Raw genomic sequence first — 10803 nt, 5'->3', positions numbered from 1 at the left:
TGCACCCTTACTGGCAGCAGTGCACCGCTGTGTAGGACAGGAAATCACCACTGTGCAGGACAGGAAGTGCTGCGCATCACAGGAAGTCATTGCTGTGCTGGACTGATTGATTGATTGATTTGTTAGTAATTGGGGCGTTTCAACTGTCCCTTTCCCAAAGCAGTGGCCCCACTGCCTGACAGTCAGACTCCTTCATGCCCCTCACGCCCCCCCCCCCCCACCTCTGCCCACTTAGGCCTATGATGGGGGGGTGAGCAGCGTTGGGTCACCCCAACATTCCATCCCAAAGAAACCCATCAGCAGGATGTGTCCAGTACTCACCAGCCCCCTGAAACAGACCAGGAGCCGAGGGGAAGCCTGGTTTTTTTATTCCGGACAGACGCACTGGCAGGACATGCATGCAGACACACCTACAAAACAAATACATGACTGGTCCAATCCCATCGACAGCTCTGAAATCATTAACAGCCTTTCAGGGTTCCAGCTTTTTTCCCATGACACTCACCAGACGTTGAGCTCTGTGTGCCCACTGTGACTGAGGGTTAACATGGAACGAGTGAACTAGAGAGAGAGAGGGAGAGATTTCAGGGTTAGAGGCCATATGGTTTAAGGTTTTAAGATCCAGACACTGTCAGCTTTCATGGTTGGAGAGACTGACCTCACTGCTCTTGACATACACTGCGACTCGTCACCTATGTCCATGTCCAGAAGAAAATGGTTTTTTTTTTCTTCTGTAGAGAGAGAGAGAGAGAGAGAGAGAGAGACATCCTGCGCCGATGTCATCAATGGAGAGCCAAGAGAAACAGACAGAGAGCACAGAGGAGCCAGGCTGCAAATCCAGAGACAGGGCCTTGCGTCAGAGAACTCTGCATCTTCAGTTTGCTGCTGACGTTCAGGAGCTGTCAGCCCGACGCGGTACATCCTGCCGCAGCCACGCTTTCCCTTCTCACATCCTGTTGCTTTTCTGTGCCAGCGGGATGTTTTCTGGGGGAAGACTTCTGAAGATCGCCTGATCTGAACGAGCAGATCGAAGATGAAAAATCAGATCAAATGAAGATTTTTTTTTGTAATTTCATGCTTGCATATACTAGTCCCGTCTGAATGGGGGCTGTATTTGCCAATGCCGTTATGCCACTGATCAGGGGTGTAGCACAAAATTTTGGGCCCCGTGCAAATGCAGTCTCTTTTTAGTCCAGTCCCCCCCCCCCCCCCCACCCTGCCTGGGCCCTGGGTAGTCAGTTGCGCCCCCTACTGTGACACCTCTGCCAATGATGGGGGAATTTACATTCATTTTGTCTGAACAGAGAAAATGCCACTGAGCCAGTGGGGATGCTTGCCACCTATGCAACTGTTTCGTTCTGTTCTTTACCAGGGTGCTGTTTCACTCTTTTTAAAATAAAAAATTGTATTTAAATTCATGTGAAAGGGAGCAATACGTATAACATACCACTTTTTCCATTACATGCCATCAATTTAGCCAAACAGCCCTGAGTGATGTACAGTATATCCATCATCCCCTCTTCCTTCCCTCTCCAAACTTCTGCTTTCACCCCTCCAAACCCTGATTCCCCCCCTTCCCTACCCCCATTATGGATACATAAATATGTCATAACCTAAACACTCAAAACATATACATTGGGCCCCACACTCCAGGACTCAAATAGCTCTTTCCTCTCAGGGGTGGGGGGGGGATTCGTTCGGCCAAAACTGGGGGTCGCTCAGCCCTCAGCCCCCCACCCCTCACCATCATCACGCATCACTCCCCACCCACCTCCTGCCAATATCCTCCCCCCCCCCCGACGGGTTACATGAGTTGGACTGTCAACAGGAAACTGATATGCTGGTCCTGTAATAAGCCCAGCCACATCGGTCCTGTACTGCAGGAATAATGATCAGAGTACTTTTACAGCCGCGTGAAGCAATTTAATTTATTTTGTAATGAAATGGGTTTGTCAATATATGTGTAATTAGAAACAGAATGAGATTCGAAGCTTAATAAAAGCCGGGCCTTGTTGTTTGCAATCGCTGTCTGTTCTGAACGCTAATGCACTGCCATCGGATCCCGTAGCCAATACCTGACCGCAAAATACATCACTACCCCTCACGTTTCATTACGGTTTATGACTGCGGAGATGTATAACCTTAATTAAGGTTGGCACTAGGCAATTAGCATATCAAAACACATTTGGGAATAGTGACTCATCCGAAGACAGAGGCTGTACAAAAACAGCAGCGTATTAATACAGCAGCTCAATTTACTGATGGAGAAAAAACAAAATTAGACAAATTCCATTCTGAATATGAAGCCGGGCTCTGCAGTGATGGGTCTTCCTGTGTACGTACCTTTGTGATACAATCACTGAAGAAAATTCTCCTGCCTGTCTATCTGTGGCCACACCCATTTCAGACACTTATATTAATGCTTAAAAGTTTGTCTTCTGCGCAAACCCGGACCCCAGATAAAGTCCAGCGGCTTTTACAGGTCCCTTGGGGAACACTGTCTCTCTGTAAGGCTCTCCCATGTTTACATGTCATCCACCACCCAACATGTGAGACGCGCCCTAAATTGCTGAACACCCTATTGTTACACCCTAATGTTAGTCATTAATGTGAGATTATTATTTAGTATTCTATTCTATTATTTACATTTAGCGATTGCTTATTAATTGAACAGGCACACTATAGTGCAAACACAGATTTAGTATGAACATTATCTATTAAATATTGTTCAGAACAAACTTAAAATAAATGATGAGAAAGCACCTTTATGAAGAAAAGATAAAGTAAACAGGTTGCCTGTTACACAAGCTGAGGGATTTAAAAATCCAGTCCTGGAGGGCTACTCTGCCTGTGGGTTTTCAGAGTACTTGACTGAAGGCATTGATTTACTACACTCCATGAAACTTTTTTTTTTCCAAGGCTAAATTAGGTTTTAATTAAGAGGAAGCACAAATGCTTGTGGTGTTTGGCAGCAGGGGTGCTGTGGCCACTGAATTTGTTGACCCCACTCTTGGTCCACCACTCCAAATTTCACTGTGCCTGAATCTTAACAACCAAACTAAATAGCCTCTGCAAAGAGGCCAATCAGGACAGCTCTTCACCTGTCAATTATGTCGCGCGTGCACAGCGCTATAAGGGCAGAGATACAGCAGCGAATGGCAGCGGAGAAAAATCTGCCGAAATCACCAGTTCCGCCTTTGACTATTGCGGCCTATACTGATTTTTTTTTAAACCAAGGAAAGAAAGATTGTGATTAAATACAGAAAGATTACATACAAAAAGGAACTGAACCAAGCAAGGGGCAAGACTCGAGTGAACATGGCTTCAACTTTTCAGCGAGAGCTCAGGGGCTTGACCGGCTTCAAAAGTGAAGTATGGTTGCTGTACAGGTAATGACCTTGCTTGTTTTATTTCTGTTGGAACTTGTTGCACCGAAATGTGTAGCCGACGTAGCTAGAAAATGTTAGTAGTTAGCTGATGTATTTAGCACACACTGTTATTGCTATGCTGTACTTTAGGTGTTATCTTGTTGCTTATCTGTGGGTAGCCAGCTATTGTGATACCTGGTTAGCTACCTATGATGTTCAAGTGAAAAAATGAAATCGGCACACTAGAGTTCCAGATGCGTTCAGTACTGTTTATTTGACCGACGTTTCGCCCATAACATAGTTATGTTCATTGTTTACGTTCTTTATCGGTGTGCTTTATTTTCTACGTGTAAATGAGGCATGATGTGATTCACTGTCCTGTACTTTTAAACGCTTTACGCTACTCGAATGGCGCAAACACATGCAGGCGCGCATGCATGTGTTTGGAGGCCAGAGCTTTAGAGGGAGATCTAAGGGGAGGGGATGTAACGTTTTTTTTCTCAAGATGTAGCTCTCTCGATCGTTTCGCAACTTACATACTGCAGATTTAATTACATAGCCTGCGCGTTGTATTCAGAGCCCGCTATCCTTCTACAGTGCGATTCGCCGTGCCAAACCGTGTCCCTTCTCCGTGCTTCTTGGTTTGATGTTGTGTTGTGTAGGCCAAAGGAAGTCATAGGCCTAGCAAGTCGGGATGTTGCTTGTTCCGGTGATCGTTTGTTTAACTTTGTTTGTGCGCTGTTCATGGTTCTGAAGTCTGCCTTTCCAGTAGCCTAACACGTACAACCTAATCATATTGTCTGCTGTGAAGTATCTATGCCTCATGGTGCAGTGTGTGTGTGTGTCTGAGGGTGAGAAGGGGCCCATATAAAATCTTGCACAGGGACCCATCATAACTAGCTTCTGCCACTCTGTCCCATTATTTCGTTTCCCTCCTGTAACCACAATTACTGCTGTTCATACAACACTTATTGCACTTGTAAAGCACAGAGAGGCTCTAAGCCACACCCCTAAACCGAAGGTTTCCATAGCAATAGAACAGGCTCTCATCCCAGAGAACAGGCTTTTTGGGGGGCTGGAAGGCAGGGGGGGTTAATGAGTGGCAGATTGGTGGGGTCTGGGGAACAGTGTGGCCCCTTCAGTGTTCTCCCAAGATTTTAGGCCCTCTGCATGAGGACAAAGACTTAAATAAAGCTACAAATAAAGCTGTTTTGTGAATGGTGAGGGGCTGCCATGGCACCGCTCCCCCCACCCCACTGCCCCTCCTCTACAGCTCTACCACCATGGGTGGGTTCCCCGGTGGGGGGGGGGGTTGGGGTTGGGTCAGGGAGGCGATGCCATGAAGGGAGAATGTGGGTTCTTAAATGGCTGCTGCAAGTGGGTTTCAAAAGCACTGTAGTTGTCCTGAGTCGATGTTGCTCATTGGCGGGTAAGTGTACCGTACGATGACGTGCTTCCCTGCCAGCGTGCTCTTGTGTGCCCCCCACCCCCCATTCTACCTTTTTTCTAAAATTCCCCTGAATTTAGTGCCTGTGAAAAGGTTAGGGGCCGACCCCTCTGCCTCACCACCTCCACCCATCCATCCACCCCCTGCCAAAAAACCTGCACCCCACCCTGTCACTCGTCTGTCACTGAGCCCAGTCACAGAGCAGGTGTCCTGCCAGGCCTCAGCAAGCCCTTACCCATAAGCCTTCGCTTACAGCAGCAACGAACGTGCAGACTGCGCGGTAACATCGCGGTGATATCCGGGTGGGCCACGACTAGAGCCTGGCTGTTTGTTTTGGCCGTGCTGGATATTGAAACGTTTCGTGAGGCAGGAAAGCCCCCAAATGCTGAATTGTATGTGTGGGGTAGGGAGGGAGGGAGGGGGGGGAACAATCATTCTAAATGTTCATTACAAGGCACACCGGCAACAAAGCATGTCTTTGTCCAGTGTCCTCAACAGTCAAAAGGAAAATTGGCTGAGGATAATTATAACACGGCTGAGGAAATGTTTAGCATGAAAACCAACACAGCGGAGGATGACTGTAATTCCAAATGACCCTCAAAATGGATGGTACCCTAGTCACGCAATTTGCACAGCGCCAGAAATTTCAATTTTCATTGGGAAATACAGAGGAGGGGGGAAATCTCTTTGAATATTTGTTTATATTAGACTTCGACTGCTACGCTGAAGAGCCCGTTAGCTAGCGGCATGCTAACGAGCACGCACAGTGCTAGCTGCAAAGGAGCTGATTCTACAGCTAATTTAATTCACGAGCTGGTGGAAAAAAATGTATCCACCAATCAGAATGCGCCGATGTTCACGTAAGACCACGTGCAATTTAAAAAATAAAAAAAAAACACAATGTTATTTGTTTCCATGGTAACACTGGACTTTCAAATAAAATATTAACTGCAACAAGTTCTGAAATTAAACAAATTCATGGACTGAAAAGTGCGACACATGTTTGAAGTGTTTATGTTTTCTTTTAGATTTTAATGAGCCAGCTCATAAAATGGCTACAGATGTCTGGCAGGGGGAAAGAAACTCAAAAAATGAAGTCTCTGTTAAATCAACTAAGCATTTTGAAATTTGTAGTGTCTGAAGTAGATCCAGAGAAGGGTGGGTGGACAGTGTTGGGTGGGGGGTAACGGTGGTAATCAACCCAGTTCCTGGAGATCTACCATCCTGTAGCTTTTCATTTCAACCCTAATTTGGCACACCTGGCTACTAATTTTCAGCTCAATGCAGTCCTTTAGCTGTTAAATGAGGTGTGTTTCATTAGGGCTGGAGTGAAAACTAGTTCCTAGATCTCTAGGAACAGGGTTGGTTACGACTGGTGTATAACTAGTCTAGTTCGACTATTAGGCTAAACTCCAAAAAGTCAAATTAATTTACAGTTAAAATGAAGCACCACTGCATATGTTTGTTTGAGGTACTTGAGAATTTTAGGTGGCCGGACTCTACAGTAAATCTTTATATTGATCGTCATTGATGCCTCAGGTAGCCTACACAACCGGAGTGATTAGGTGTGTGGGATTAGGCGCTTTTTTTTCCCAAACTTTTGAAAGTTTGGATAGCCTACACCGCATATGATATTATAGAGGCCAGCTTTAAGCGTCTCGTGTAATGAGGTGGTCAGATTATTTTACAGAAATGAGTTCTGAGTGTTGTCCTTTAATAATATTAAAATTTATTTGATCTTGGGGGATTTATGCAACCGTTGCGCACTAAATCTTGCCGTGGCTGATTATTACCAATGGAATCCTTGGAGCCTGTCCCCCCCCCGCCCCCCCACCCCGGCCTCCTCTAGACTCATCACCTTTCATTAAGCACTCAATCACCGCGGCAACATCCCCTCCTCACTTTTTAATTTATACCACGGCCCCATCCAGACACGTACATTCATTCACAACTGTCACTTCAAGGTTATCTTTCTGCCGAATCGCCAGCAGCACTAAAATCGTCTGTAACCCCCTGTCCAGCAGGAATCGCCAGCAGTCCTCCTCAAACAGGGGAGCTGAGGACCAGCGTCACCCCCTGGGTGTTAGACCAACCGTTCTGAGCACCTCAGCGATTTTTTACCCTAAAAGTGACAGTGAGAAAAATGTGTGACTTTTCTGAATTTTAACCTGGCAGCTCTTCACTTGGCCATTCCTAAAAAAGGGCTGGTTTGTTCTTCCACTCAGAATAACTGCATTCTTTCCAAAGCATCTTTGCCAGTAAAAACATTTTCCGCCTGTAAATATATATTTTTTAGAAGACTCCTTTATTATCTCTGAAAATGGCATGAGTGTGTGCAGGCAATAGAAGTTTTGTGTCATTCTAGAGCTTCTAGAGGACAAATTGATCAATCGTTGCCCAACTGAGCCCTCTGGGGGGGGGGGGGGGTGGAGCTGATGTTGGGGTGCCCCCCATTAGAAACATGTGTGCCCGTTACCCCTACCCCTTTCTCTCTCTAGCCCCTGCCCAGGCCCCAGTCTAACCCAGTCCAGGTGCATTCTGGGAGCCGGGCGAGCGTGGTATTCAGAGCAGAAGTAGGAGTTATTGAGATATTGCAGTTCTGCAGCTGCAGAGAGGCAGATCCGTCAGGAGCGCAGACTGAAATGATTTATCGATGATGAGTGTTATTTTTCTGTACCGCTCGGCTCGCGGGGGCTTAAGGGCTTTTCTCCTTCGCGTACGTGCGGTACAGTGCGCCCGCGTACGGCTGCTCTCCCGCTAAATGCGGAGCCACTTCGAAGCGGTCGGGGTCTTTAATGACCAATGTCCAATCGCACGTTCGGAGGCCGCGTGCGTGCCTGTGTGTGTACGTGCGGCCGCGAGCCGTAAATGCCACGGGAACGGTCGGGGGAATTTTGTTGGGGGGGGTTCGAAGGCCCGGAGGGGCTCTGGTCTGGTCTGGTCTCAACTCAACCACCCCCCACCCCTTTTCCTGGAGTGCGTCTGACAGCCAGGCCTGAAAGAAAAACGTCACACAGTGGTCCTTTATTGGGGGGGGGGGCAGTTGTACAGGCCCCTGTCAGTCTCATGTCCCACTGAAGAGAAAGTGCAGGCCTGCATTAGCACGCTAAAGCACTCTTGCCCTCCCCGCTACACTCTCAGCCTGCGAGACGCTAATGCTAACCATGCCAGAACACTCTCAGCCAGCGAGACGCTAATGCTAACCATGCCAGAACACTCTCAGCCTGTGAGACGCTAATGCTAACCATGCCAGAACACTCAGCCTGCGAGACGCTAATGCTAACCATGCCAGAACACTTTCAGCCTGCGAGACGCTAATGCTAACCATGCCAGAACACTCTCAGCCTGTGAGACGCTAATGCTAACCATGCCAGAACACTTTCAGCCTGCGAGACGCTAATGCTAACCATGCCAGAACACTTTCAGCCTGCGAGACGCTAATGCTAACCATGCCAGAACACTCTCAGCCTGCGAGACGCTAATGCTAACCATGCCAGGAGACTCTCAGCCTGTGAGACGCTAATGCTAACCATGCCGCAACACCACTCCCGGGGGTCTCAGCCGTGACCTGTTACCAAAAGCATGTAGAGACTACTGCAAGTAGTACAGCTTCTGTGAATAGGACCTGCAGCCCATAGTGGTGAACGGCGTCCCCAGATGGCCAGGCACTTGCCATGGCGTTATCTGAAAACAGTAAGTGGCCCAAATAGCATCTTTGGGCACAATGCTTCTAGGCAGGGCAGGGTGTGGACAGGGCAGGGCGAGGCAGGGTGACAGGCAGGCGAGCAGGTGAAGCAGGCGGGTGGGTGAGGTGGCGGGAGGGTGGTTTGGGGTTTTGTGACCGGTCGGCTCAGGATCGCTTCCTGTTTCCCTCTCCCCTCTGGAACCCCAATGAGTCAGGATGGGCAGAACTTCAAACACTCAGCTTTTGAAATGTGTATTTGAGTGTAGGCATTTCATATATAATACAGATTTCCGGGCTCTTTTCTCCTATTCAGACCTCTGTGCCACCTGCAAGGCAAGCTATGCCTGCACCAATGTGATTGTAGTTTGCCATCACATTTCTGTGGTATGTAGGCACACTGTATTTTGTGATGAGACTCATTGCGTTGTATTTATCCCTGCGTAAAGCACAGAACCCGTTCCTCAGTCTGAACGCCAGCTGAAGCCCTTTGAGTCCCAGATACTCAGACTGCTGCTCCCACAGACCGCCGTCTGTTCCAGCCAGTCGCGCCTGCACAGCTGGCTCTCTGGCGCCCCCAATGTTTCCTCAGGACACACGGTGAATTGCAAACCTGAGGTCCGGCTCCAGAGATGAAACGCGCTACATGGCCCAAAAGTACGTGGACACCTGACATCCAAAAACTTGTCCAAAATGATCCACATTTAATATAGAGTTGGTCTACCCTTTGCTGCTATGAGAACCTCCACTCTTCTTGGAAGGCTTTATACTAGGTGTTGGAGCATTGCTGCAGGGATTTGCTTCCATTCAGCCTGAAGAACATTAGTGAGGTCGGGCGCTGATTGGGCGATTAGGCCAGATTTGCAGTCGGATTTCCAATTGTGGAGGATGGGGTTGAGGTCAGGGCTCTGTGCAGGCCATTCAAGTTCTTCCACACTGTTCTCAACAAAACCATTTCTGTATGGACCTCACTGGGGGCATTGTTATGCTGAAACAAGAAAGGTCCGTCTCCAAACTGTTGCCATAAATTTGGAAGCACCGTATCATCTCAAATGTCATTACATTAAGATTTGCTTTCATGGGAACTAAGGGGCCTAGCCAAACCATGAAAAACAGCCCCAGACCAAAGGGGTGTCCAGATACATTTGGTCATATAGTGTAGCTCACTTTACTTCTCCCAGCTGAATACAGTGTTTTGACTTTTAACTTTTAGCAAATAAAATCATTCTGAATTACTAAACATTAAGTTTGGCACCACTGGTGGATGATATACAATTTGGACAAACAAACCGGTTAAAAAAAGGCCAGAATAAAACAAAATCAGAAAAATACATTAAAAAAACACATAAATATTCTCCCCTTTATGCATTTATTGCTTCAAGCCATATTCTGAACAATCACTGTTTAATTTCATGGTTGTTATGACGATAATATACGGGTTTTGCAATCGCCATGTACAGTACTGCAAGTAACCTGAGCAACTGCGTCTGCAGTTATCAAAATTTACAAAAAACATAAAGAGAGGAGTCGGCACAGTATACACAGTGCAGAATAAATTTTACCATGATGTGCCCTACATTCTGTAAGAATTCATATTTTCTGAGTAACATTTTTTTTTTAATTTCCATCCGAAAAACACCCAGGAAGTTTCATACAGACAGACACACACAGAAACACACACTAGTGTCCACACACTGTCACATACATTATACCACGTCATGCACATCTACTCACTACCTAACATGCACACGATGCACAAAAGTCACAGACATTCCTACAAACACCCACACACACACACACACACACACCACAGTTCTAGTTCAGCTCTTCTGTCCAAAGTAAGCAGGAAAGGGGGTGATCGCCCTGTCATTAATTCCTGATGTGTTTTTATTGAAGGCGCAGTCAAGGCCTCTGTGGGTGTCCCATTTATAATGTTCCCCACTGAGGAGCCGTAATGGAGGACTGCACATGACTGCTGTTCTTGCAGTATCCAACTCTGCCTGTTAACATTCCCCACTGAGGAGCCGTAATGGAGCACTGCACATTCCTACTGTTCTTGCAGTATCCAACTCTGCCTGTTAACATTCCCCACTGAGGAGCCGTAATGGAGCACTGCACATTCCTACTGTTCTTGCAGTATCCAACTCTGCCTGTTAACATTTCCCACTGGACATGTTAGGTCTTTTAGGAACACAGTGCATTTCAAATTCTGCGTTTTTGCACTAATTCACTTTCTGATAAAAATAAACTATTTTGTCATAATATACCACAACTCACAATAATAGTAACACAATAAATGTACAGTA

This window comes from Anguilla rostrata, chromosome 18, assembly GCF_018555375.3.
Source record: "Anguilla rostrata isolate EN2019 chromosome 18, ASM1855537v3, whole genome shotgun sequence".
NCBI classification, from domain to species: Eukaryota; Metazoa; Chordata; class Actinopteri; order Anguilliformes; family Anguillidae; genus Anguilla; species Anguilla rostrata.
This window is presented reverse-complemented; position numbering follows the sequence as displayed.